General features: G+C 42.5%; 1 long non-coding RNA gene and 1 pseudogene across 1 annotated transcript; both read right to left on the minus strand.

Annotated features, from left to right (window-relative positions):
- Positions 1-296: 296 nt before the first annotated feature.
- Positions 297-3613, minus strand: LOC147087152 (uncharacterized). The gene is made up of 3 exons (XR_015075593.1): positions 3452-3613; positions 1640-1680; positions 297-583 (listed from the first exon to the last, which is right to left on the minus strand). It is a non-coding gene; the product is annotated as an uncharacterized LOC147087152 (long non-coding RNA).
- Positions 3614-5357: 1744 nt separating this feature from the next.
- On the minus strand, positions 5358-18442 carry LOC147087153 (Fc receptor-like protein 5; annotated as a pseudogene).
- Positions 18443-26948: the final 8506 nt, after the last annotated feature.

Below are 26948 nucleotides of genomic sequence, written 5' to 3' on the forward strand. Positions count from 1 at the left end.
TAGGTTGGCTATAGGTAATCTATTTCTTCTGGTAATGAAATCTATAACAAGGTAATTATAAAATTAGAGGTAGGCCGCTCAGAAGCAAATTCAGGAAGCACATCTTCACGCGAAGTTTTGCAGAAATTTAGAAGTTTACCCGCAGAAAGGCTCTGTGCTGGGGGACAATAGGAGATTTCGAGAGAGGGATTGAAAAGTTTTGTTAGGTCAGCGTATCAAATGATTAGGCACAATCCGGGTAAACCGAGTTGAGGTTCAGACCAACCATGATCTCATTCTATAGAGAAGGCTCGAGGGGCTGAATGGCCGGCTCCTGGTTACCATGTTCTAAAATGTTTGTTTAAATTACGCACAAAGTAAACTAAATACCTGGACTGGGGTCAGACATTTCTCACAGATTACATTTCCATAGATGGCTTCTTGCAAACACAAAGTCTCGCTGAATAATATTTTAATGGGTGAAATGCTGATGACCATGGCATTGTCCGGTACTGTTGAGATGGATGTGCCTGGTCTTCTAGAGTTTCACTGCTGCATAGAGGACGGAGTCCTCACCGAGGTTTTGGACGGTGTCTCGCTGACTCTGAAAGGAATGGTGCAAATGGTCAGAAATGCAATCGAACAACTACACTCTGGTAACAGTTCAGCGAAATTCTATCAGCTGATGCTCCAAGGCAGAAGCCGAAAAATGTCAAAAGCAGCGTTGTTGGAGTGAGCAGTATTAAACTGGGAATATTGCACTGCTCTAAAGGGTATTAACTGTCTGCTAACGGTTACATTTGCAGATGAAGTTTTCACCTCAGGTAATGCTGTTTGTTTAAAACAAGAAGGGACACTCGAGCAGCAGCAGGGCAACAGGACATGATGGAAACAGAGAGCGGGAGGAATTTTCTACTTGATCAGAGGTGCTGAAGGGACGATAAGGGTTCGGCCACCGATCACTTTGACATCGATGGAAAGGGACATCAGTAAGGTGTAAAATGGGCGGCTGAATCCAGATCACTGTTTTAGGCCCACTCTAAGCCAAAAGTTCCAGCGCCTATCTCTGACAGCATCGGAAAATGAAGGGACAACTTAACTTTCCAGGTGGGATACTAGGATGTTGTGTGTAAGACGTGGAAACCGCATGTTGGTTCAGTGGGTGAAATAGAAAATGGTCTTGTTTATGTCAAAATGCTCTGCATATTCCAGACATTAACCAATTGTTAAACTGTAAATGCTGTACATTGCCTAGATTCGCTTGTACAGGAGTGTGTTTGCAGCTGCATTCGTGGTAATTGAACTCTGTAATTTCCCTTCAGTTCCTATAGCGGGCCCAAATCTACACCTCACCCCTCAAATATTATTGTTCTATTGCAAATACATTTGTTCAATCCGCTTAGAAAAATAGAGATCCGTTCATTATTCTGCATTGGACATCATTCTGTCGCCGTTTAAAGACATATTGAAGTGTGATCAAAAACATTTTTGTCCTCATGTATATTAATTACTGGACAAGGCAATTGTGATATTTCAAAAGAAGAAGAACTCTGTTGGAGAAGGCAACAAATATTTGGACACATCGTTCCAGGAGATGGAATGAGCGAGATAAAAGTCCACATCAATGGAAAAATAAAATCCCAGTGCATTTTTAACTTACAGCGTTTACTCTCGGCAATGTTTGCAGGTTAAGAACAGCATCTAAACAAAACAAAACACAATAACAAATGGATTGATGTTTAAATACTTATAGCATTTTCCTCTTTTATTAAAGAGTTTTATTCCTATGGAGGTTTTGTTTATCATCATATGGATGGGACACCATCTCCACACTCAATAGTGGGAACTAGCTGGCCATTGACAACTACCAATGGGTATTTGACTATCCACTAGGAAGTGAATGCACCTCCTATGCTGAGCTTCCCTTCTCAATTCCTCGGTTTCTCCAGGAAGTGGATGGGTTGGCTGAGGTTTCTCTCGAAATGGGCAGTAGATTTTCACTGTATGACTTGATGTTTCTCGGATTATCGCTGATGCAGCGATAGCTTGCCTAATCTAGAGTTGTCCTGTGATCTCAATGAGTGCTAAACTCTCGATTGTTGAATATTAATGCATTTTTATCCATGATAATAACTTTAGCTATTTGAATAAGGAAACACTTGATTCCGAAATATTTACATCATACAGGCATGTTGCTTCCTCTCTACAAAATCTTACTTGCTGTTGTTAAAATGTTGTCATCCTTTTTGTTCAATCTTTGCTCATTATAATAACCTATGTGATCCTTTATTCTGGAAACTTTATATGTAAATGTCTCACACTGTTGTTACACCATCTAACCACGGGTGGCACTACAACGCATTAAACGTTACTGGAGAAGAAGTTCGATGCTACACCTAACCCAATGTGTTAGCTTCACATCTTTGAAAGGGTTTTGCTATTTAACATTAAATAACAATAAAACGTGAAGTATTGTACAAAAGGGAAAGACGGCCAACATTGGAATTTAATTACATCTGTGTACCCCGGTCCAGTTATCCACTACCCTACAAGAGCAAAAAGTGGAAGGAGCGCACGTCAACCCATGCAGCCCACCAACCCACCCCTTCAACCACCGTCTGCCCCAACTTTGACAGAGCGTGTAGTCACCTGAGAACTAATTTTTAGTGTGGAAGCAAGTCATCCTCGGTTCCGACTGACACCCTAAGAAGATGACCCTGCAATGCTGCACTTGAAGACTCTACTTAGCCCGGACTCCACATGCCTATTGCACTGCGAATTCGATGAGCAATACCATACAAATCTTTTGTGCTCTTTATAAATCGCACTTCCGATTGTAATTAGTTGCTTCACATTGCTCATGATAAATTCCTCTGCTTGATTCACTTGTAGAATCAAAATCTGCGACAGAAATTTGGCATACTGTAATTACATCTATCCACCAGTGGTGGTGTGGTGCAGCTTCTCAGCATGTTTGCAAAAACCTGTGATGCTATTACCGACTCCACTTGCTTCAGCAATTGCTACCTATTACAGTACTGTACTGTAAATATATAAATATTTAAAACAATGCACGATCAGATTTCCTATTAGAAACAAATTAGCACAGTGGGTCGGAATAAAAAAGGGGTTTGTTTTACATCTATGTGCCGGGTCCAGCGACCTCTTTCCGACTATCCTCTCTGCATCTGTTGACTACACTCCCTCATCACTCCCTGTCTGAAAAATCACTTTCATTGAATGATGAAAATATATATTCAGAGTTTATTTTGATTCTTGGTCAGATTCACTAAATGATTCAGAATGATTGACAGTATATGTGATTCACAGTTGGTTTGCTAATACAATAAAATGTCTACAAACGGTTACTAGAAATGTAACAATAAGATTGTGTTCATTCCTTTTCGTTAACTGCAAGAAAAGCTAAATGCAAAGGAGAATTTTGGATGTACGAATACAAAACTGAACTTACATGTTAGGGTCTCACTGCTTTGGTCACCAGGAGGCGCTGTGTTCCTTAAAACAACATATATCGTCAATTAATCATTTTATTTTCGATGGCACAGATCATTAAATTCTTGATACAGGTATTGATTGGATTTCAGACATGGATCCCATGTTATATGTAAAAGTATCTCTCTGCCCACGTCCTGGAACATGTGTTTATCCAACTGTTCCCAGGCCAGGTTATTCCTTGTTACCCTGGAACTAATGATTAGTTTGACATCTAGGGTGATTAATGAGGACCTATCTCCTGCTCTCACCATGTGGAGCGGCACCATTACATAGTTTGTGAATATTTCCTCCCGTTGGACAATCTTTTTGGCGAGCAGAATTTCCATTGGGCTAAAAATAAGAATTTGATGAAATCATCACAAACCGATTCGCGATATCGATTCAGTGAGCACAAAGAGGGATTTCATCTCTCATTGAGCTGTTGTTAATATGGGATCCCCAGATGAGAAAGGCTATAGTTTAATGAGATAATGAACAAAAACACATTTAAAGGGATGTAGTGCAGATGCAAACAAAATTACTGAAGTAAGTGAAAACTGCCTGGATTAGTGTTTGAATATGGTTGAGTTTGTGTGATTGTGTGTGTGTTTGAGTGTGTGTGTGTTTTATTATGATTGTGTGTTTGAGTGTGTGCATGTGTGTTTTAATATGTGTGTGTTTGAGTTTGAGTGTATGCTTTATTATGAGCGTGTATCTGTGTCTTTCACTGAACGTATGAGAAAATATATGTGTCCTTGTGTGTGAATATATGTGATTATGTATACCAGTCTGTGTATATGTATATGAATTTGTGAGTGTATGTATGTATATACATCTAATTGCCTGTTGGAGTGTGTGCGTGAGTGTGAGTGGGGGAGTTTCTTTCTAATATGAAAAGGAAGTGAAGTATACAGGGTACAATTATTCCTGAACATCTGCATCTGAGTTTTATCTTGGCCAGGTGTGGTTGTAATTGACAATTCAACAGTCAATGATCTCATCTCATTTCTCTGCTGCTTCTCCACTTCCCTGAGAAGAAAATGTAAGTGTTAGAAATCTGAGCCAAATAATGGTTTAGAAAATAGGAATAAGAGTAGAGCCAATGAGCTGAAAAGGTCTTTTGGACACAGAAACCTGTGCCCCAGCACCATAACTGCCCCGACACAACCACCCAATGTTTTATGAAGGAACCCGAAGGGGGTACTTTTAAATTAACCCACCGGTGGGAAACGGTCGAATTCAGGCAGGATCTCCATTGTACACAGCGCCCATCTCCTGCTCCGCTAAACTATAATTTCATTCCATGCTGTGTTGCAGATTTTCCTCCTCCATACTCATGTACTACCCTAACCACCTCCACAACATCACCTCTCAGCCGTCTCCTTCCAGACTAAGAATACCGAGTTTTTCGATTCATTCGTTACAATGTGACACTGTGGGTTGGAATTCCACTTGACTGGTAAAGGAAAATGGGCGGTATCGCTCACTCTGCATGTTCTACACCCCACAGGACATTCAGTTCCATACATGGGGAACACCATAGGTGGCAAATGCGATATCATCCATCTTGCACGATCAAGTAAGACACATTTGTACCCCAGTAATGCAGTTGCTCAAAATTAGCAGTAGCGTTGAGCCGCCCATTCTACGTTAAAATCTACATTCTATTGAAATCAATGATACTAAATATCGGATGGAGCAAATAACAGGCGGCTATTTAAAATACTCCCGTTATGTGCTTCCACCAAAGACGCATTTCTACCCAGGACCCTTTCTGCTTCGACCCTCGCTATTTCGCCTGTCAGTCTACGATTTCCAAATATTTACAGTCCGAGCTTATGGGTGAAGTGGGAGATGGTTGGAGGAGGTTGTCAGTACTGTGTTCATGGAGAGGCGGCTGTAAGCATGGTCTGCGTGTCTGTAATGAACGGATAATGCATGTTGATTAACCCACCTTTCTTCCAGAAGCACACACCCAACAGAACAAAGATGAGAATCAGACCCACAGCAGAGCCAACACCAGCCTCCAGCGCAAAGGATTTATCTAAGTGAGGTAAAGGGACACAGCGTAACCAAGTTAAACAACAGTTCCTACAAAAAATAGATAGTCTGCAGCTTAACAGAAGCCACCGATAGGCAGTGGATCCGGAGTGAATTCCAAAGCAGAAAAAATACATAAGAAATTAAAAGGTTGATATAATATCATAGAATTGCACAGAAAAGAATGAGTCCATTTGGCCCATCGTGCCTGTGAAAGAGCTATACAAATAGTATCACACCTCTGCTCATTCCCCACAGCCCTGCATTTTGTTCTCACTTTCAAGTATATATCCGATTCCCTTTGGAATGTTACTATTTAATCTGCTTCCACCTCACTTTCAGGCAGTGCATTCCAGATTACAACAACTCGCTTGTTTATTTAATAATTTTATCTCACCTCTGTGTTTTGCCAGTGATCTTTAATCTGTGCCCTATGGTTATCGACCCTACTGCCAGTAGAATCAGTTTCTCCTTATCTGCTCTATCGTAAACCCTCATAATTTTGAACCATTCTATTACATCTCCCCTTAACATTCTCTGCTCTAAGGAGAACGACCTCAGATTCCCTTGTCTCTTCACATAAAATGGCATAGCATTTCCAACACTCGCGATACTTAATGTTAGCGGTTCCTTGGATTTTCACTGTTTCGAAAACGTGCCTCAGATGTTCAAAGTCGTTCTCTCCTCCTCTGTTTTTTATAATAAATGACCCGCATTAAATCAGTGCTGCAAAATCAGCGAATCAGTAATAAAGTCGGCGGGGGTTTGGCATGCAGTTGACGTCACAATGCATTGGGAGAACATGACGCAGCACGAAGCTGATTCTCATTGTTCGATTGATTAGTTGCCTCGTTCATTCTTTGATTCTTTCATTTAATATTAACCGTGTTCTGGGACAAAGTGACTGTTCCCAGCTGGCGGCAAAAATATAACAGATTGCACGTAAATTAGTCAGTTTCATTCTGTAAGTTTCATTCTGGTCATTGGGTCAAAACTGCGCATGCGAGGAAAGAATGAGTTGAGCTAATTTTTTAGGTGCGGACCTTTGTCACAACATCCTGCTCTCTCCACAGACGCCGACTGAACTGTTGTATATTTCAAACAGCAGATTGTTTGTTTTGCTTATTGCTTACCAGGTTAAAATGACCTTTTGTTAAAGTCGGTGACGTGAATATTTTTTTTTCTCAGCTTCCCTAGGGTTAATCTTGCACTATTATAGAATCGATGAGGAACTACAGAAGAAAGCGAGTGAATCAAACTTTTAATCGGAGTTGGAGAAGTAAAACCATCCAATGGTTAGCGCTTTAGTTCTGCCATCAGTCACGCAGTAAGTAGCAAACACTTAATGGAATAAGAGTCAAGGGGTATTCGAGCACTGGCATAAAAGTGGGCAATGTCACATCGCCCACCTGTTCAGTCCTGTATGACGGGGTGTAAAGTGGGCAGCCTATGAGTCAACATCCAATAAGAATTTTAACATATTGATGTCATTTACATGCCAGCTTTAATCCTTAAACAGAACAACTGATGCACACTAACTATGATGCAAGCACCCCTTGTGCTGGGGTCCGATAAATACAGTGACTCTGTGAATCTCACTCACCTCCTACAGTTATATGTACAGGGTCACTCAGAGCCGATGTTAGCCGCCTTCCGCTCACATCCGCTTTGTACAGGCAGGTGTAACTTCCTCCATCGGAATGACCTATATTCCTGATGGTGAAGGTGAGAGAATTACACCCTGCAGCAGCATGCTGGACATCCGAGTGATTCGTTTCTCCATGTCTGTATAAGTAAAATGTGATGCCAGGAAGCTCCCGTGAGCTTGTACAGTTATAGGTGACTTCTCCACCCTTCACAAGAACATTGGAATCCATTGATATATTTGGTTTGGGTAGACCTGTAATTCGAAAGGAACAAGTAGTGACCATCGATTCAAAATGCAATATAGACTTATTCTTGAGAACCAAAATATGAATGAGCTGGGCTTGTGTACACAGGGGATAACTGAAACGTTTGGAGAAGACAAGACAGTCGAAAATATAGTGAGCAGTGAGGATGATATCAACACACATCAAGGGGACATGATTCTGCTATTCCCATTTACACTTCCTCTAGACCCAGCTTTTGTTTCTTTACTGGTCCCATACCATCTCCTTTTGCATTGTACAATCAGACCTACTGTAATTTAATCTTTCCTGCCTTCCAACCTAACACAGACCTTCCCATTTGATCTTTCCTCCCTTCCCCATTTCACTGCCTCTGCATTTGCTTAAAATGTTTTATAACTCTAAGTTTTCCAGTTCTGAGGAAAGATCATCGATGTGAAACGTTAACACTGTTTCTCTCTCTACAGAGGCTGCCTGGCCTGCTGAGTATTTACAGCATGTTCTGTTTTTATTTCAGGATTACATAGAGAGACTGGTGAAATTGAGAGAAACATGGCAGATGAAATCTAATGCAGATAAGTGTGAAGTGACACAATTTCGTAGAAATAATTAAGAGGGAATGTTTAAACGAAATTGTACAATTTCAAACGTGGTGCAGGAACAGAGGGACCTGGGGAGCACATGCACAAGTCTTTGAATGTGGCGGGATAGGCTGAGGTTACATTTAAAGAAAAGCTGTATCAAACAGAGGCTTAGACTACAAAGTCAAAGAAGATATGCTAAAGCTGTAGGAATCACTGGTTAGACGCCATGTAGGAATACTGTGTCCCAGAATAGGGCACTACACTTTAGGAAGGATGTCAATGCCTTACAGATGGTGTAGAGGAGATTTACCAGAATGGTTCCAGGGAAGAGGGATTTCAGTTATATTGAGAGACTGGAGAAGCTGTGATTGACTCGTCAGAGCAGAGAAGGTTGAGTAGAGATTTAATAGAGGTGATCAAAATCATGAAGCGTTTAGATAGATTAAATAAGGAGAACGTTTTTCCAGTAACAGCAAGGTAGGTAACCAGGGGACGCAGGTCTGATTGTACAAATCAAACTTCCTCTCCACCTTCTCTGCTCTAAGGAGAACTACCCCAGCTTCTCTACTCTATCCACGGAACTGAGGTTCGTCCTCCCTGGAATCGTCCTCGTAAACCTTCTCTGCCCTTCTCTAAGGCCTTCCAACCCTTCCTAGAGTGCGGTGCCCAGAATTAGACCCAATGCTCCAGTTGAGGCCGAACAAGTGTTTTATAAATGTTTATTATGACATCCTTGCTTTTGTACTTTATGCTGCTATTTAAGAAGTTCAGGATCCCGTATGCTTGTATAACCGTTTTGTCAACCTGCCCTGCCACCTTCAACAATGTGTGCACAAATACCTCCAGATTTCTCTGGATACACATACACTTTAGCGTTGTAGCTTTTAGTTTTTATTGTCTCTCCTCGTTCTTCGTACCAAATATATCATGTCACACTCTTCCACGTTGATATATTTCGTATTGTTACTGCATCTGTGGTAAATGAATGTAAAGAACAACAGAAATGGATTTCTGCATGTTCTTGTGCCATGAAAGGCTGGTAACTCAATAACGATTGTGACGTGTTTAATTGAAATGTTCGTATCGGCAATTGAGATTCGACAAAAAGGGAACTGATGGTTTCAAAAAGAAAATAAATCAGTTGGGGATCTTGTTCCAAAATCTGGGCTTATCGCTGAAATTACCATCTTTGATACCAGGAGAAGATATTTTCCTTTGAAATTCACATTTATGCTAAATTAGTCGAGCCATAACCTGAATAAAAATAGTGAACAACTCCCATAAACTGTGTGGATTTACATTTCACATCAGGCAGTGCAGAGTTGCTCGGCTGTAGGATGTGGGCTTCGCTGGCAAGGCTGGCATTTAGTGCCCGAACCCAGTAGCCCTTGAGAAGATGATGGTCAGTCTTCTTCTTTAACCCATTTATGCTCCCACAATGCTGTTCGGTATGGACTTCCAAGATTTTGAGCGAGCGACGATGAAGGAACGCCAAATATATTTCCAAGTCAGGATGGTGTGTGACTTGGAGGTGGAACTAGGAGATTATGCTGTTCAGATGCTACGACTGCCATCGTCCTTTTTTATGATGGAATTCGAGGGATTTCGAGGTGCAGACGAAATCCATTGAGTGATATGAAACCTTAAATGTACTTAAGTTAAAATATTTTGCGTATCAGGATGTTTTTGTAAATCTCATTCCACTGTTTCGGTTATCTGACTGAGAATCTGTAATCTGACAAGGCCACCCACACTGGCGGTGCCTCGTGAGGTGACCATACATTCAGTGGAGTTAAAACTTTGGCAGGAAGAAGCCATTTGACGTTAAACATTCCACTGTGGTAGTTCCAGACATTTAGTGAGTAAAATTGGAAATCAGGGTCAGATTTTGCGTGATTTTAAGAGATAGCCGGCCGCCCCCTGTCAGAATGTGTTGTCTTCACATCGCTAAATATCCAATCTCTCAGCTCCATCAAACAGCATTCCCTCAGTACTCAGTCACAGGGACAATGGTAAACTAGCACGATATTAGATTCCATTTAAGTCAATGGAGGGTATAATTGGGCGGAGAGTAAAATGGAAGGTCGATCCCTATCCGCCTCTTTTCCACCTGGAGGATGTGGTTAAAGTTACCCTCCAAGTGTCGCCATGGACTGTGAGCTCATGTATTTCGTCGGGATTGAATGCACAACATTCAGACGCAATGGAGTATAAATTCGTCTTGTACAGTAGCCTAAAGCAGGCGATAGCTCAACATCAGCACGTTTTACACATCGCCGGATTTCCATTTCAATTGCCTGCAATGGAATCAGAAATCTGTCGGGTGTGAATCGGGCGGCTGTTTCGCTTTCGCCTGTTTTACGCTAATTCCCGTGAGGAATGTCACACTATCTCCAGTAATGCTCTTTGCGGTGAGCAGGTGCACAGCGAGTGATTGCAGGGCATGTTACATGAATCCTGTCAAGAGTTGAGGAATCAGATTAAAACCTAGCCCCACTATGTATGAAAGGAGGGAGAGAGGAAACGAGGAACTACAGGCCAGTTAGCCTGACATCAGTAGTAGGGAAATAGTTCGAATCTGTTATTGAGGAAATGGTAATAGGTCACTCAGAAAATACAAATATCATTGACAGAGTCAACACGGATTTATGAAAGTGAAATCATGTATGACAAATCTGGTGGAGTTTTTTGAAGTTGTAAATGGCAGAATTGATAAGGGGGAATCAGTGGAGGTGGTGCATTTGAATTTTCAGAAGGCATTCGATAAGGTGCCAAACACGAGGTTACTAAACAGAATTAGGGCTCATGGGATTGGGGATAATATATTTGCATGTATTGAGGATTGGTTAACGGACAGAAAACAGAGAGTTGCAATAAAAGATTCATTTTCGGGTTGGCAGGCTGTAACAAGTGGGGTTATGTAAGGATCTTTGCTTGGGCCTCAGCTTTTCACAATCTACATCAATGGTTTGGATTAGGGGACCAATTGTAATATATTCAAGTTTGCTGATGATACAGAGCTGGTGCAACTTAAGGTGTGAGGAGAATGCAAGAAGGCTTCCAGGTGATATAGACAGGCAAAGTGAGTTGGCAGGGACAGGGCAAATGGAACAGAATGTGGAGAAGTATGAGTCTAGATCCAAGGCCCACAGTCTCAGGTTAAGGTTTCGGCCATTTAGGAATGAGATGAGGAGAAATTTTTACACTGGCTGGATGACAAATCTTTGGAATTCAGTACCCCATGGGGCTGTGAAGGCTCAGTCGTTGAGTATATTCAAGACAGAGGTAGATAGATTTTTGAATATTAAGGGAATCAAGGGATATGTGGATAGTGCAGGACAGTGGAGATGCTGTAGAAGATTGCGAATGACCCTACTGAATGGCAGAGCAAGCTTGAAGGGCCAAATGGCCTTTCCTGCTCCTGTGTCTTATATCCTTATGTTCTTAAAACCAATTCTGTTTTATTCCTCTCTCCAAATATTAAACCATTAATTCAGTTACAGTGATAGAAGCATGATTTTATAAACATACCAAGAGTGCTGGAAAAATACTAAAATCCTCTGCTCCCTGTCACTCACCTGCTACAGTGACCATCACAGACTCACTGCACTGAGTTTCTAACCACCTTCCATTGACGAGGGTCCCATATTTGCACTGGTACCGCCCTCCTTGGTCAGTACTGTTAACCGGGATTGTTAAAATGTTGTCCTTTCTGACCATTTGATCAGATTGCAGGTATTGATTATCTTTGTATAAGTAGAACGATTTGTCTCGATAATCTACGGTCACATTGCAGGTAATGGTGATCGCCTCTCCTACTACATACACCCCACTCGGTTGATCAAGTGATATCATTGGTGTAGTTAGCGGATCTGTGGTAAAATAAATATAAAGTACAATTAGAAATGGATCTGCAGATTTCCACGTGCAGTGCAAGGTTGGGAACTCATTGATGATTGTGCGGTGTTGAAGCACAGTTTCCCATCGGATACAGAGATTCCACAATAGGGGAGTTCGGGAATTGATTATAAAAAAAGATTGACTTGCATTTCTCTAGCGCCATGCATAACCATGGGACGTCCTAAAGCAGTTTACAGCCAATTTAGTAATCTTGAAGTGTATTCGCTGTTGTTATGTGGGAAATCAAATGGTGGTGCCAAAGAACCAAAATCCGCTCAAGTTCTCGGTCCAAAGTCCGGTTTCAGGCCAGAGATTTTACTCGGGGATGCGAGCGGAACAAGGAAATGGTTGCTTTGAAATGCCCAGTGCTGTTACTTTAGCAAGGTGAAGATGAGATCAGAGAGAGTGAAAGTCTTCATTATTCCCATAGCAGCGACTGGTACCACTGCAAGTATGATACCCCCGCCAACAGAAGGCAGTGAGCAACCAATCTAAGCGAGGCTTTGAGTGTTACACTTTTGAAATAATTTAGCCGTTTTTGTGAGCACACAATTATTTTTATAATTACATTGTGGTTGTCGCTGGCATGTCCAGCAACTACTGTCAATCCCTAGTTTCCCCTCCAGAAGCTGTGGGTGGCCTTCTAATTGAACCTTAGTGAGGCCAGTGTGGTCAAAGTGCACAACAATGTAATGAATTGTAAGGGTTGGACGTACCAACGATGAAGGAACAGCGATCTATGTCCAAGTCAGGATGGTGTGTGACTTGGAGGGGAACTTTGAGGCGGTGATGTTCCCATGTACCTGCTGCCCTTGTCCTTCTAGGAGGAATAGAACGCTGGTTTGGGAGGAGCAGCCGCAGAAGCCTTGGTGACTTGCTGCAGTGCATATTGTAGATGGGAAACACTGCAGCGACTTTGCGCCGGTGGTGGACAGAGTGAATGTTTAATGTGCTGCATGATTTGCCAATCAAGTAAGCTGCGTTGTCTTGGAATGTGTCACGCTTCCTGATTTGCAGCTGCTCTCACCCAGAGATGTGGAGAGTATTCAATCACACTCTGGAGTTGTGCAAGGAGATGGTGGAAAGGCTTTGTGGAGTCAGGAGGTGAGACACTCGCCGCAGATTTCCCTGCCTCAGACCTGCTCTCGTAGCCACTGTGTTTATTTGAAGGTGAATTTGGAGTGGATGTTGTTCCCATGCACCTGCTGCCCTTGTCCTTCTGGCTGGTGGAGGTCCCGTGTAAGTGAAATGCTGACGAAATGCAATGAAGAAAGAGATATGGAAACCCACAAAGTAATTCGATTAAAATATCACACATAATAGGATCATTTTGAAAGTCTTGGCACGCAGATTCTGTTCTCGGACAGAGAAACCTGTAATCTGTTATGGCCAGCCCATCTGGAAAGCTTCTTGAGCTGACACTACACTCAGTGGAGTTAAATCCCACACGCTGTGCTTTCATTGTGGCAATAAAATTTAAAGTTTAAACATGAAGTGGGACATTTTTTTGGAGGTGGATCCTTGAACATAGTATTTATGATTCGATTTTATACACATAATTAAATGGAAAGCTTTATCAGGCAGGGCTGAAAACGGGCGGCCGAATCGCTAGCGCCCGTTTTGAGCTACCGCCCGTGACGAGTTTCATCGCCTTATCTCCAGTAATGCCCTTTGTCGGTAATGGATTCACATCAATTGAACACAGGTCCAGAATTACATGAATACTTTCGAGAATTGATCAATAGGTTCAAAACCCATTCGGTTTCTTCCTCTATCCTAATATTAAAACATTCATGTTGTTCCAATGATTAAAGCATGATTTTATAAAAATTCCAAGAGCTTGATAAAATCATACAAAATCCATTGATCCCTGTCACTCACCTGCTACAGTGACCGTCACAGACTCGCTACGATGAGATTCTAACCGTCTTCCCTTGACAGAGGTTTTATAGTGGCACTGGTACCGCCCTCTCTGGCCTTTACTGGTAACTGGGATTTTTCCAATGTTGTCCTTTCTGATATTTTGATAGGATTGCAGATATTGATTATCTTTGTAAAAGTAGAAAAATTTATCTCGTTAATCTTCAGTCAAGGTGCAGGAAACGGTGACCGTCTCTCCTACAACATACACCCCACTCGGTTGATCAAGAGTTATCACTGGTGTTGTTAGCGGAGCTGTGGTGAAATAAACAGAAAGTACAATTAGAAATGCATCTGGGGATTTTCATGTAAAGTGCAAGGTTGGGATCTCAATGATGATTGTGCGGTGCTGAAGCACAGTTTCACATCGGATACAGAGATTCCACAAAAGGAGAGTTGGGGATTCGATTATGAAGAAAAAAAGACTTGCATTTTTCTAGCGCCTTTCATGATCTTGGAACGTCCCAAAGCAATTTACAGCCAATTTAGTAATTTTAAAGTATTTTCGCTGTTGTAATGTAGGAAATCAAATGGCGGTGCGAAAGAACCTACATCAGCTTCAGTTCACTCTCCAAAGTTCGGTTTTAGGCCGGAGATTTTACTCTGGGGTACAAGCGAAAAAACAAAAAGGTTCCTTTGAAAAGCCCACTGCTGCTAATTTAGCCCAAGTGAAGATGAGATCAGAGAGAGTAAAAGTCTCCATTATTCCCTTAACAGCGACCGGCAGCAGTAGAAGTAAGATACCTCCACCAACGGAAGGCAGAGAGCAACCAAAATCAGCGAGGCTTTGATAGTCACTCATTTCAAATAATTAAGCCGTTTTTGTGAGCACGCAATTATTGTTATCTTTACCGTTGTGGTTGTCACTGGCGTGGCCAACAACTACTGTCAATCCTAGTTTCCCCTTCAGAAGGTGTGGGTGGTTTTCTAATTGAACCTTAGCGAGGCCGGTGTGGTCAAAGTGGAAAACAATGTCAGAGTTCAAATTTTTTACCTACCGACGATGAAAGAACAGCGATATATATCCAAGTTAGGCTGATTTGTGACTTGGAGGTGAACATGGAGGTGGTGGTGTTCCCATGCGCCTCCTGCACTTATCCTTCTAGGTGGGAGAGGTTGCAGGTTTGGGAGGTGCTGCCGAAGAAGTCTTGGTGACTTGCTGCAGTGCAACTTGTAGATGGTAAACACTGCAGCCACTTTGTGCCGGTGGTGGATAGAGTGACTGTTTAAAGTGCTGCATAATTTGCCAATCAAGTGACCTGCTTTGTCTTGGATTGTGTCACGCTTCCTGAGTTGCAGCTGCTCTCATCCAGAGATGTGGAGAGTATTCAATCCCACTCTTGACTTGTGCAAAGAGATGGTGGAAAGGCTTTGTGGAGTCAGGAGGTGAGACACTCGCCACAGAATTCCCTGCCTCCGACCAGCTCTAGTAGTCACAGTGTTTATGTGGAGGTGAATTTGGAGCGGATGTTGCTCCCATGAGTCTGCTGCCCTTGTCGTTCTGGCTGGTGAAGGTCCCGTGGAATTGAAATACTATCGAAATGCAATGCAGGGAGAGAGATGGAAACCCACGAGATAATTAGATTAAAATATCGTGCATATCAAGATCTTATTGAAAATCTCAGCACGCAGATTCTCCTGTCAGCTTGCAGAGCTTCTTGAGATGACAGTACACTCAGTGGGGTTAAATCCCTGGCGCCGTGCTGTCATTGTAGCACTAATCGTTGATTGTTCGAACCTCTAGTGATAAACATTTTCTTAGGCGGATCCTTGAATCAGGCGGCCGCAATTTGATTTTGTACACATAATTAAATGGAAAACATAATCAGGCGGGTCATAAAATGAGCGGCAAATCGCTATCGCCCATGTAATGCTACCGCAGGCCATATGTTTCATTCTCCGATATTGTCATTATGTGAGAGACAAGCAGTGATATCCGATTGTATTACAGTGAAAAAATTGATTCTTACCCATTACCGTTACCTCCACGGTATCACTTCGGTCTGAGGTTATCTGCCGCTCTGACATTGTTCCCTTATACACACAGGAGTAATCTTCTGACCCAGTCCCCATGCTGTCCGTGATGTCAAAGATGATCGCGGATTCCCATGAATTGGCTTTGACCATTTTGATTGGATTATTTTGCCCTCCTCTGTACAAATAGAACATGCTCCCTGAATATGGAGATCGGGCTCTACAGGTAACTCTGACCATCTCCCCTCTCACAAATGTTTGATCCAGAAGGTTAAGTGATATTAATGGTTTGTGAGGATGAGCTGTGAGGATAACAAGAAATCAATATCCCGCCGGGCGTGAACGGTTCTGCAATCCGCTTTTCACCCCAGACTATTATACTCTCCTTGAAGTCAAATGAAAGTAATTTCCGAAAGGTTGTGACCCAATCAGCCGACCCGATTTTACGTTGTACTGAAGTAAATTAATGGTAAAATCGGGCGGAGTGTATATCGTGAAACCGGCCCGAAACAAGCTCTTTCCCGCTTGGTGGATTTGCTCACAATTGCCCACCATGAGCTGTAAGCTGTGAGCTGGATATAGCCAGGACAATGTAAATGACCACCGGCCAGTTTTCTGCTGAGCGAGTAGGTTTAATATCACACACAATGGAATCGGATAGCGTAAAAACGTGCAGCCGATTCACTTTCGTCTTTTTTGCTCCTCCACCCGAGACAAATTTCAGGTGCAATATCTCAGTATTGCTGTTAATAACAGTAGATGCACAGCGGTGTATTCAGGGCCATTGTTACACGGATCCTGTCAAGCTTTGAGCAATGAGATCAAAGGCCATTCGCTTTTATTCCTTTCTCCTAACGTTAAACATTTCATTTTGGTATTGTGAATAACACATGGATTTTTGAAAATCCCAAGCATGTTGCATAGACATATTAATAAACTCTGCCCCCTGTTACTCACCTACTATTGTCAGCGTAATAGCCTCACTCAGCGGGGAAAATAATTGCCTTCCCTTGAAGGAGATTCCATACTGGCATTGGTACCGCCCTCTTTGGTTACGCTGTGTAATCAGGAATGTTGCAATGTTGCCTTTGTTACGATTGGGCTAGAGGACAGCATTGGGCCATCTCTGTCAAAGTAGAAGGCTTTATTGCGATAATCTCCGGTCACAGTGCAGGTAATGGTGACCCTCTCTCCTACTACATACACCCCACTCGGTTGTTCAAGAGACATCACTGGCTTTGTTAGCGGATCTGAGGTAAAATTGACGGAAAGCACAATTAGAAATAGATCTGCGGTTGTTCATGTCATTTGTTCACTCAAAAGTGATTGTGCTACGTTGGAGGGAAGTCCTTTCATTGGGGACTGAGATTCCACAAAAGTGGAGTTCGGGACCTGATTAAAAGCAAGAGAAAACTTGCATTTATATAGCACCTTTCAGGAACTCAGCAACTCCTAAATCGCTTCACAGACAATGTAATACTTTGGAGCTCAAGTCACAGCTGAAATGTAGGAAATCAAATGGCAGAGTCAAAGAAAATAAATCAGCTTCGATTCTCTTTCCAAAGTCAGATATTAGGCCAGAAAAGTTACTCTGGAATACAGGCGGAACAAGGAAAATGCTTAATTGGGCATCGCTATTTCTGCTAATTTAGCGAAGATGAACATGTGGTAAGATTACTGAACCTCCACGTTAACTCTGCGGATTCGCATTTCAAATAATGGATTTATTTCGGTGGTCCCAAAATATTTTTGAATCATTCCAGATGAGGCCACTGATGGTAAGGCCGTCATTTGTTCCCTATATCAAGTTGGCCTTGAGAAGATGGGGGTGGGTATTCTTCTTGATCCGACGCAATCTGTGTGGGGAAGGTGCTCACACAGTGCTCCCGCAGGGAGTTCCACGGTTTAATGCTATGAAAAATGAAGGAATTACAATATATTTCCAAGTCAGGATGGTCTGAGAGTGGGAGGGGTGCCTGGTGGTGATGGTGTTCCCATACACCTGAAGCTCTTGTCTTCTGGTTGGTGGAGGTCGCTGGTTTGGAATTGTGTAATTGTCCTCCGGAGGTCTATTACTGTCCTCCTCATTGCTCACTATATTTCCGAGTTTCCTCTCGTCTGCCAACTTTGAGACTTATGATCTGTATAACCAAGTCCAGGTCATTACTATGCATCAAAAATGTATTCCCTCTTGAATGTTGCTATTGAATATGTCTCCAGCACCCTTCCAGGCTTGGCATTCCAGATCACAACATCTCGCCGTGTAACACAGTGCTCTTTAGTTCCTCTCTGGATCTTTTGCCAATGGTCTTAAATCTGTGCCTTTGGTTCAGTTTCTATTTTATTTACTCTGTCGATAACCCTTATAATTTTGAACATCTCTATTGAGCCGCCCCTTATTCTTTTCAGCTTTAAGGTACAAAAACATCTCACCTAGTCTCTCCAGATAAATAAAAAACCTACCAGTTGTGATATTGCAAAAACGCTGCCCGTCTCACTCACCTGTTACTGTTACTCACACCGAGGGACTAAGTGAGGACCATGTCCATTGCTCGTTGACAAGGTATCCATACTTGCACTGGTAATCTCCTTGCTGATATCTGCTGGTTGACGCAATGTCAGACACTCTGCTGGTAGTGGGAAATGGAAGTTTGCCCCCATCTTTATAAAAGGTATAATCGCTACCCGGGGAATTTATGTCGCCATTGCAGGTAATTGTGATGTTCTCTCCGGGTAAATACACGCCAGATTCTTCATTCAGGGTAATTTCAGGTTTCAGCTGAAGTTCTACGGTAAAAATCATGCTAAACATTTATAAAGCATTGACTTGCTGGCAGCTGGAGTATAGTGTAGTGTTCTGGGCACCAAACTTTAAGAACGATGTCAAGGACTTGTATAGGGTAAAGTGAAGGTTTACCAGGATGATCCGGGGGTGAGGGACTTCAGTTACGTGGAGAGATTGCAGAATCTGCGATTGTGCAGAGAAGGTTAAGGGAGAACCTTATTGGTGTATTCTAAATTAAGAGGGGTAAGTTTGAGCAAATAGGGAGAATCTGTATCCTCTGGAAACTGGGTCCATAAATAGAGCTCAGTGACTTAAAATAAATGAGAAAGGAACAAGAAGGGACCGGCGGAGAATTTCTTCACTCCGATGATTTTAAGATTGGTAAAGCAATAAGTGAAAAGGTGCTGGATACAGATTCCACCGGAACACTCATGATTCAATTGGACATGTATTGAAGGGCGCTAATGTCCAGCTTTAATTTAAAACCTGGGGTGTGGGACACAATTGTACAGCTCTTTCACACAGCTTTCACAGACATGATGGGTGCAGTGGATTACTTCTGTTCCTGAGAGACGGTATCATGCTATGAATTTAAGCTCTACCGAAATAGAAAGGGATTGATGTTAGTGACCTGCTTTTGTGATGGCGTTGTTCGCCGACAGAAGGCGCTAATGCACTTTTCAGGGCATCTAAAGTTGCAAGCAAATGGTGGGATAACCCATCAAAGCGAGTGGAGAAACATCTTAGAATTCTCCATCTTTGTGATGTGCGAAGTTCAGTGCAGTAAGTGTTTATCACTCTCTCGTCTCTGAGTCAGATGATTGTGGGTTCGAGCCCCATTCCAAACACTGGAGCTCATAATCTGGGCCGACACGCCCACTGCAGTACTGAGGGAGTGATGCACTGTGGAGATACCAAACCTTGGATGAAACTTTAACCCGAGGTCCTTACCTTCCTCACAGGTGAATGGTAAATATTCCCTGGCACTTTCTGCAGAGCAGGGAGGTACTTGTGCTCTCTTGTGTCAATGGAGCAGGAGGTGGTGTTCGTGATCAGAACGAGTTCAGATAGGGCATATGGGGAGATGGGAGATAATAGGAAATAAAATGCAATTCAAGTTCAGGGCAGGGTGAGCGGGATAAGGGGATGGTTTCTTTTGCAGGGCAAGGGAAGGAGTTGAAGGATCAGTGGCATCTGAGTGGATGACTTTAGGAATAGAGGAGTGTACTGAGATGAAAATTTCTAGGGGAGGTGATGGTGGGTTTGGGTGTTAGAGGAGGGAGAGGTTTAGGAACACAGCCGAGCTCCGAACACACGGGGTGGGGAGAGAAACTGACATGGGAACTGAAAACACTGAGGACAAGGAGTCGCTCAATGAACAGGTCCTGGGATGAAAGGGAGAAAGCATATCTTAGTAAGAGACTCGGATGGGACTGGAGTTTTTAAGGCAACTATGTCTTGCGGAGAGACCAGGAGCGTGGATCATGTTGAGGGGGTGAATGTAAGTGTAGGTAACAGATGAGCAAGAGTAGAGTCTGCGCTGAGATTTGGTGATTAGGGCCACAGTGCTACCACAGGTGCTAGAATGCGGAAGCACGTCGGGAGGCTTCAGCGAGGTTCAAGATGTTGCCATTGTGAGTCAAGTCTCAGGCAAAGCCAATAGATCAAAGCAATTCAGCAATCACCCACATGGATTGCAACTGCCTTGTTTGTTTGCATTACATTATACGGCAGCACAGAAACAGGTCATTCGACCCATTAATTCCATGTCTGCTGTTATGCTCTACACGATCCTCCTCCCACCCTCTCCTTCTGACCCCATCAACATATCCTTCTCCTCAACTAGCGAGTTCCATATTCTAACTACTCTCTGGGTAAAGAGGTTTTTCCTGGATTCCCTATTAGATTCATCAATGACGATCTTATGTTGATGGACCTTAGAACTGGTCTCCCACGGAAGTGGAAAAATGTTCTCTACAACTGCCCTATCAAACCCGTTCATAATCCTAAAGAGCTTTTTCACATCACCCCTTCGTCTTTATATACCTAGAGAAAAGTGCCCGAGCCTTTTCAATCTCTTCTGATAGTTACATTATTTCAGGTCTGGTATCATCGTAGTAAATATACATTGCACCTTCTCCAGTGCCTCTATATCCAGTTTATAATATTAAGACCAGAACTTTTGAGAGTGCTCCAATGTGGTCTGCCTTAAGAAATGAATCCCAGGGCGTTCTTTGTTTTGTTATGTGTTAATTAAATTGTGTCTCAAATTTTAGTGATTTGTGCCCTGTTCCCCCAGATTCCTCTGCTCTTCAACCCCATTTTGGAAATTAGTTTCTACGTAGTAAGTGTTATCCTGATTTCACTTACATATGTTGATCCACGTATATCCTTCCACTTCACACTTTGTACATATATATAATAATAGTGAACAATTAATCCGGATGGAAATTGGTAGCGGTGCTGGTTGACACATTGAACAACCCAAGGGGATAGTGGTGAATTACTTGACTGGGATGGATAAATAGATTGTGTGATTAGGCTTCAGCAAGAGTGATGGGTGTCGTGATCAGCAACAGAGCAGGAGCGGGAGTGGGCGTTGCTGCTCGTATGAAAAAATTGACAGAAATCTCGATGGACCTTTCAGAGAATGCCAGGAGAGGCATAGAATGCCGCTGTGAATTGTTCACCAATAAATCATTCATGCAAATTAAGGAGAGTGGAATGCCAGGGAAGCTGGTTAAAAAGGGACTTGAGTTGTTAACAAAATTATACACAAGTTAGATGAAAAAAGTCATCGTAATATTAAGTCGAGCATTTGTCCGGTAAAGCGCATGGAATTGAAGACAAATTAGTGACATTGGTACTGAATTGATTAGCAGTTACGAATCATAGAGTAGCGATAATGTGTCTGTAATCTAACTGGCAAAAAGTGACAAGTGGTGTCCCCAGGATTCTGTAATGCGGCCTCGTGTTTTAACTGCATTGATCTATGAGTTACAGGAACGAATAAAGTTCCAGATATCCAACTCCACTGACGGCACTAAGCTGTATATTCTGGCGATAGCAGCAGACCGTTGCAATGGGACACTGCTACCTTAATGAGTGGGCAAAACTCTGGGCAATTTAGTTCAGTGTCGGGGGCTGTTTGGTCAACCAATTTCGACCTAAGCAAGATATATATTACACCTGGAATACTGTGAGCACTTCAGCAAACCACACCATAATTAGCATATAGGAACATAGGAATCGAACTAGGCCATTCAGTCCCTCGAGCCTGTTTCTGCCATTCAATTCAATCATTGCTGATCGGTATCCTTACTCCTTCTAACTTCTAGCAGATTTCAGTGAACAATTCTGTACTTTCAACATAAAGGAAGCACGGTGGCATAGTGGTTAGCACTGTTGCGTCATCAATGCCAGGGACCCAGGTACAAATCCGGCCTTGGGTGACTGCCTGTGTGGAGTTTGCACTTTCTCCCCGTGTTTGCGTGGGTTTTACTCCGGGTGCTCTGGTTTCCTCCCACATTCCAAAGATGTGCGGGTGAGGTTGATTGGCCATGATAAAAAAGTGGCCCTTAGTGTTAGGGGGGATTAAATACGCGGGGTTACGGGGATAGAGCTTGTGTGGGATGGCTGTCGCTGTAGGGACCGGGTGCGAGGGTTTGGATGATCAGCCATGATGTCGTTGAATGGCGGAGCAGGGCCGAATGGCCTGCTCCTATCTTCTATGTTTCTATAACAAACAACATAACCCCTCTATAACGTGGAGAGCAGATTTATTTATTAACAGTCTAAATGATGTCTGAAAAATATATTTTGATACTGGAAATTAACATTGAAAATATGGTTGGGAATGTATTTCTGAAGTTCAACAGCATTACCTGTAGGAGATATAAAACATTGTTAGACCTTTTCTGGGTGTCAAAACAAGAGGTTGTATAGAGAGGGACCAATAGATTGTGGTTTTGATGAAAACAAATAAAACAAACGGCGGATATATAAAAAAGTACAAGCACCACTTAGTTAAATATTTTTAGAAGTTCTTAGAAGTTTGGAAAGTTTTTTAAAATGTAATTAAAATGGAAGAGACTGAAAGAGGTTAATGTGGGCGTGGCTTCGTTTTCACTGCTTTTGTGGGCGTGTCTTCACTTACTCATTGGCTGTAGGCTGCACTCCTGGCCTTAGTGATGTCATATGCTGCCCACAACTAAGCAGTGCCGAAGAGCAAGTCTCAGTTCTCTGCAGCTCCATCGAGACTGACCGCAATTTTTGGGCCTTCATATCATTCATATGGTCCACTGCCCAGAACTGAATGCAGTTCCACCAGACGGGGTCTATCATAGAGAATATAAGCAGGAGTAGGCCATTCGTTCCATCGAGCCTGCTCCACCATTCAATATGATCATGGCTGTTCCTCTATCTCAATACCATATTCCCACTCTCTCGTCATATCCCTTGGTGCCTTTTGTGTCTAGAAATCTATCTCTCTCCTTCTTATATATATTCTGTGCTATGGCCTCCACAGCCTTCTCTGGTGGAGATTTCCAGAGGTTCAACACCCTCTGATGAAGAAGTTTTTCCTCATCTCAGTTCTAAATGTCCTACCCCGTATACTCAGACTGCGACCCCTCGTTCAAGTCCCCACAGTCAGGGGAAACATCCTCCCTGCACCCAGTCAAACCCTGTCAGAATTTTATACGTTTCAGTGAGATTCCCTCTCATTCTTCTAAACTCTAGCGACTACAGGCCTAGTCGACCCAATCTCTCCTCATACGGCAGTTCTACCATCACAGGAACCTGTCTGGTGAACCTTCGCTGCACTCCCACTAGGGCAAATAAATCCTTTCTTAGGTAAGGAGACAAAAACTGCACACAGTACTCAAGGTGAGGTCGCACCACGGCCCTGTATAACTGTAGTAAGACATCCTTGATCCTGTGCTCAAACCTCTTGCAATGAAGGCCAACATGCCATTTTCCTTCCTAACCGTTGCTGGACCTGCATGTTTACTTTCAGCGACTGGTGTACAAGGACACCCAGGTCCCTTTGTACATCAACATTTTCCAATCTATTACCTTTAAAGTAGTACTCTGCCGTTCTGTTTTTCATACCTAAGTGGATAACTTCACATTTATCCACGTTATACTGCATCTGCCATATATTTGCCCACTCACTCAACTTTTCTAAATCGCCTTGAAGCCTCTTTGCATTCTCCTGACAAATCACAATCCAACCTGGCTTTGTGTCATCAGAAAACTTCACAATAATACATTTTGTCCCTCATCCAAATCATTGGTATATTTTATGAATTGTTGGGGCCGCAGCACTGATCTCTGCGGTAGCCCAATAGTCTCTGCCTGCCACCCCGAAAAAGACCCATTTATTCCTACTCTCTGTTTCCTGTCTATAACCAATTAACAATCCATGCCAGTATATTACCCCCAATCACATATACTTACTTTTGCACACAAAACTGTTATATGAGACTTTATCAAAGGCCACCAGAAAAGCCAAATGCGACACATCCACTAGGTTTCCCTTATCTATTCTACCAATTACATCCTTAAAAAACTCCAGTAGGTTTGTCAAACACAATTTCCCTTTCATAAATCCATGTTGACATTTTCTAATCCCGTTCATATTTTCTAAGTGTCCGATTACCACATCCTTTATAATAGACTCCAGTATTTTACCTACTGCTGATGTTAGGCTAACCGGTCTGTAGTTCCCGGTTTTCTCTCTCCCTCTATTTTTAAATAGTGGGGTTACATTTGCCACCCTTCAATCTGCAGAAATTGTTCTATAATCTATAGAATTATGGAAGATGACAACCGATGCATCCACAATTTCCATGGCTACCTATTATGGTACTCTGGGATGCAGATTATCAGATGCTAGGGATTTATCGGCTTTCAGTCCCTTTAATTTCTCCAGCATTATTTTTTTACTAATACTAAATTATTTAATTCCTCGTTCTGCCTAGACCTCAGGTACCCTACAATTTCTGGGATGTTATTAATGTGCTCTTACGTGAAGACAGAAAAAGGTATTGTTTGATTGCCCAGCCATTTCTTTGTTCCCCATTATAAACTCGCCCGTTTCTGGCTGTAAGGGACCTACATTTTTCTACACTAATCGTTTTCTTTTTAGATACTTGTGGAAGCTTTTGCAATCCGCTTTTATGTTCCTTCCAAGTTTACTCTCATACTCTATTTTCCCCTCTTTATCAAACTCTTGGTCCTTTTCTACTGAAATCTAAGCTGCTCCCAATCCTCAGGCTTGCTACTTCTGGCAACTCTATATGGATTCTCTTTGGAGCTAATTCTATCCTAAATTTATTTGCTTATCCATTGTTGGGCCGCTTTTTCTTTTCGGTTTTTGCACCAGAAAGGAATTTATAACTTTTGCAATTCTTGCTTTCATTACTTAAACGTTAATCATTGCAATCCACTGTCATGCATTTAAATTAAGCTCCCAAATCTATTATATCCAACTCCCTCCTCATATTTCGTACTTTGCTTTGTTTAGATTAAGGACCCTACTTTCGGATTAGAAACATAGAAACATAGAAACATAGTAGATAGGAGCAGGAGTAGGCCATTCGGCCCCTCGAGCCTGCTTTGCCATCCAATGCGATCATGGCTGATCATCCAAATTCAGAACCCGGCCCCTGCTTTCTCCCCATACTCCTTGATCCCTTTAGCCTTAAGAAATATATCCAACTCCTTCTTGAATATATTTAATGTATTGTCCTCTACTGCCTTCTGTGATAGAGAATTCCACAGGTTCACCACTCTCTGGGTGAAGAAATTCCTCCTAATTTCTGTCGTAAATGGCCTACCCCTTACCCTTAGACTGTGACCCCTGGTTATTGACTCCCAGACCATCGGGAACATCCTCCCTGCATCTAGTCTGTCCAGACCTGTCAGAAATTTATAACTTTCAATTAGATACACTTTCATTTTTCTAAACTCCAGCGAGTACAAGCACAATCGACCCAATCTTTCCTCATCCGTCATTCTTGCCATCCCAAGTATCAGCCTGGTGAATCTTCCCTGAACTCCTTCCATTGCAAGAACATCCTTCCTCAGATAAGGCGACCAAAACTGCACACACTACTAAAGATGTGGTCTTAGCAAGGCCCTGTATAACTGCAGCAAGACATCACTCTTCCTGAACACAAACCCTCTCACTTAGAAGGCCAACATACCATTTGCCTTCTTAAATGCCTGCTGCATCTGCAGGCTTACCGTCAGCGACTGGTGCACAAGGGCACCCAGGTCTGGTTGCACTTCCCCTTCTCCCAATCTATTGCCATTCAGATAATAATCTGCCTTCCTGTTTTTGCCACCAAAATGGATAACCTCAAATATATCCACATTATATTGCATCTGCTATGCATTTGCCCAATGAGCCAACCTGTCCAAATCATCCTGGAGTTTCTCAGCATTATCCTCACAGCACACACGACCACCCAGCTTTGTGTCATCTGCAAATTTGGAGATATGACATCTAGTTGCCTTGTCTAGATCATTATTATATATTGTGAATAGCTGGGGTCCAAGGACCGATCCCTGCGGTACCTCACTAGTCACTGCCTGCCACTCGGAAAAAGACCCGCTTATTCCAACTCTTTGCTTTCTCTCTGCCAATCAGTTCTCTATCCAATTCAATACCTTGCCCACAATCCCATGTTGCTTAAATTAACACGCTAGTCTCTTAAGCGGGACCTTGTCGAAAGCCTTCTGAAACTCCTAATACAACAAAACCACTGGTTCTCCCTTATCTATTTTACCAGTTACATCCTCAAAAAATTCCAGTAGTTTAGTCAAGCACGATTTACATTTTGTAAATCCATGTTGATTTTTCCGATCCTGTCACTGTTTTCCAAGTGCTCTGCTATTACATCATTTATAATGGACTCTAGCATTTCCCCCATTACCGATGTCAGGCTTACCCGTCTGCAATTCCACATTTTCTCTCTACCACCTTTTTTCAATAGTGGGGTAATATTAGCTACACTCGAAACCATGGTTACTGTTCCAGGTTCCATCGAATTTTGGAAGATGATCAGCAATGCATCTACTTTTTCTAGGGCCACTTCCTTAAGTACACTAGGATGTAGATTATCAGGCCCTGGGGATTTATCCGCCTTCAATCCCATCAATTTCCCGAACACCATTTCCGTACAAATAGTGATTTCTTCCAGTTCCTCCCTTTCATCAGACCCTATGTTCCCCGACATCTCTGGGAGGTAATTTGTGTCCTCCTTTGTGGAGACAGAACCAAAAAATGTATTTAATTGGTCGTCCATTTCTTTGTTCCCCATTATAAATTCCCCTGATTCTGACTGCAAGGGACCTACGATTGACTTCACCTAT

This window comes from Somniosus microcephalus, unplaced genomic scaffold (genome assembly GCF_052327205.1).
Source record: "Somniosus microcephalus isolate GS21.2 unplaced genomic scaffold, FLI_Smic_1.0 unresolved_chr6, whole genome shotgun sequence".
Taxonomy (NCBI): domain Eukaryota; kingdom Metazoa; phylum Chordata; class Chondrichthyes; order Squaliformes; family Somniosidae; genus Somniosus; species Somniosus microcephalus.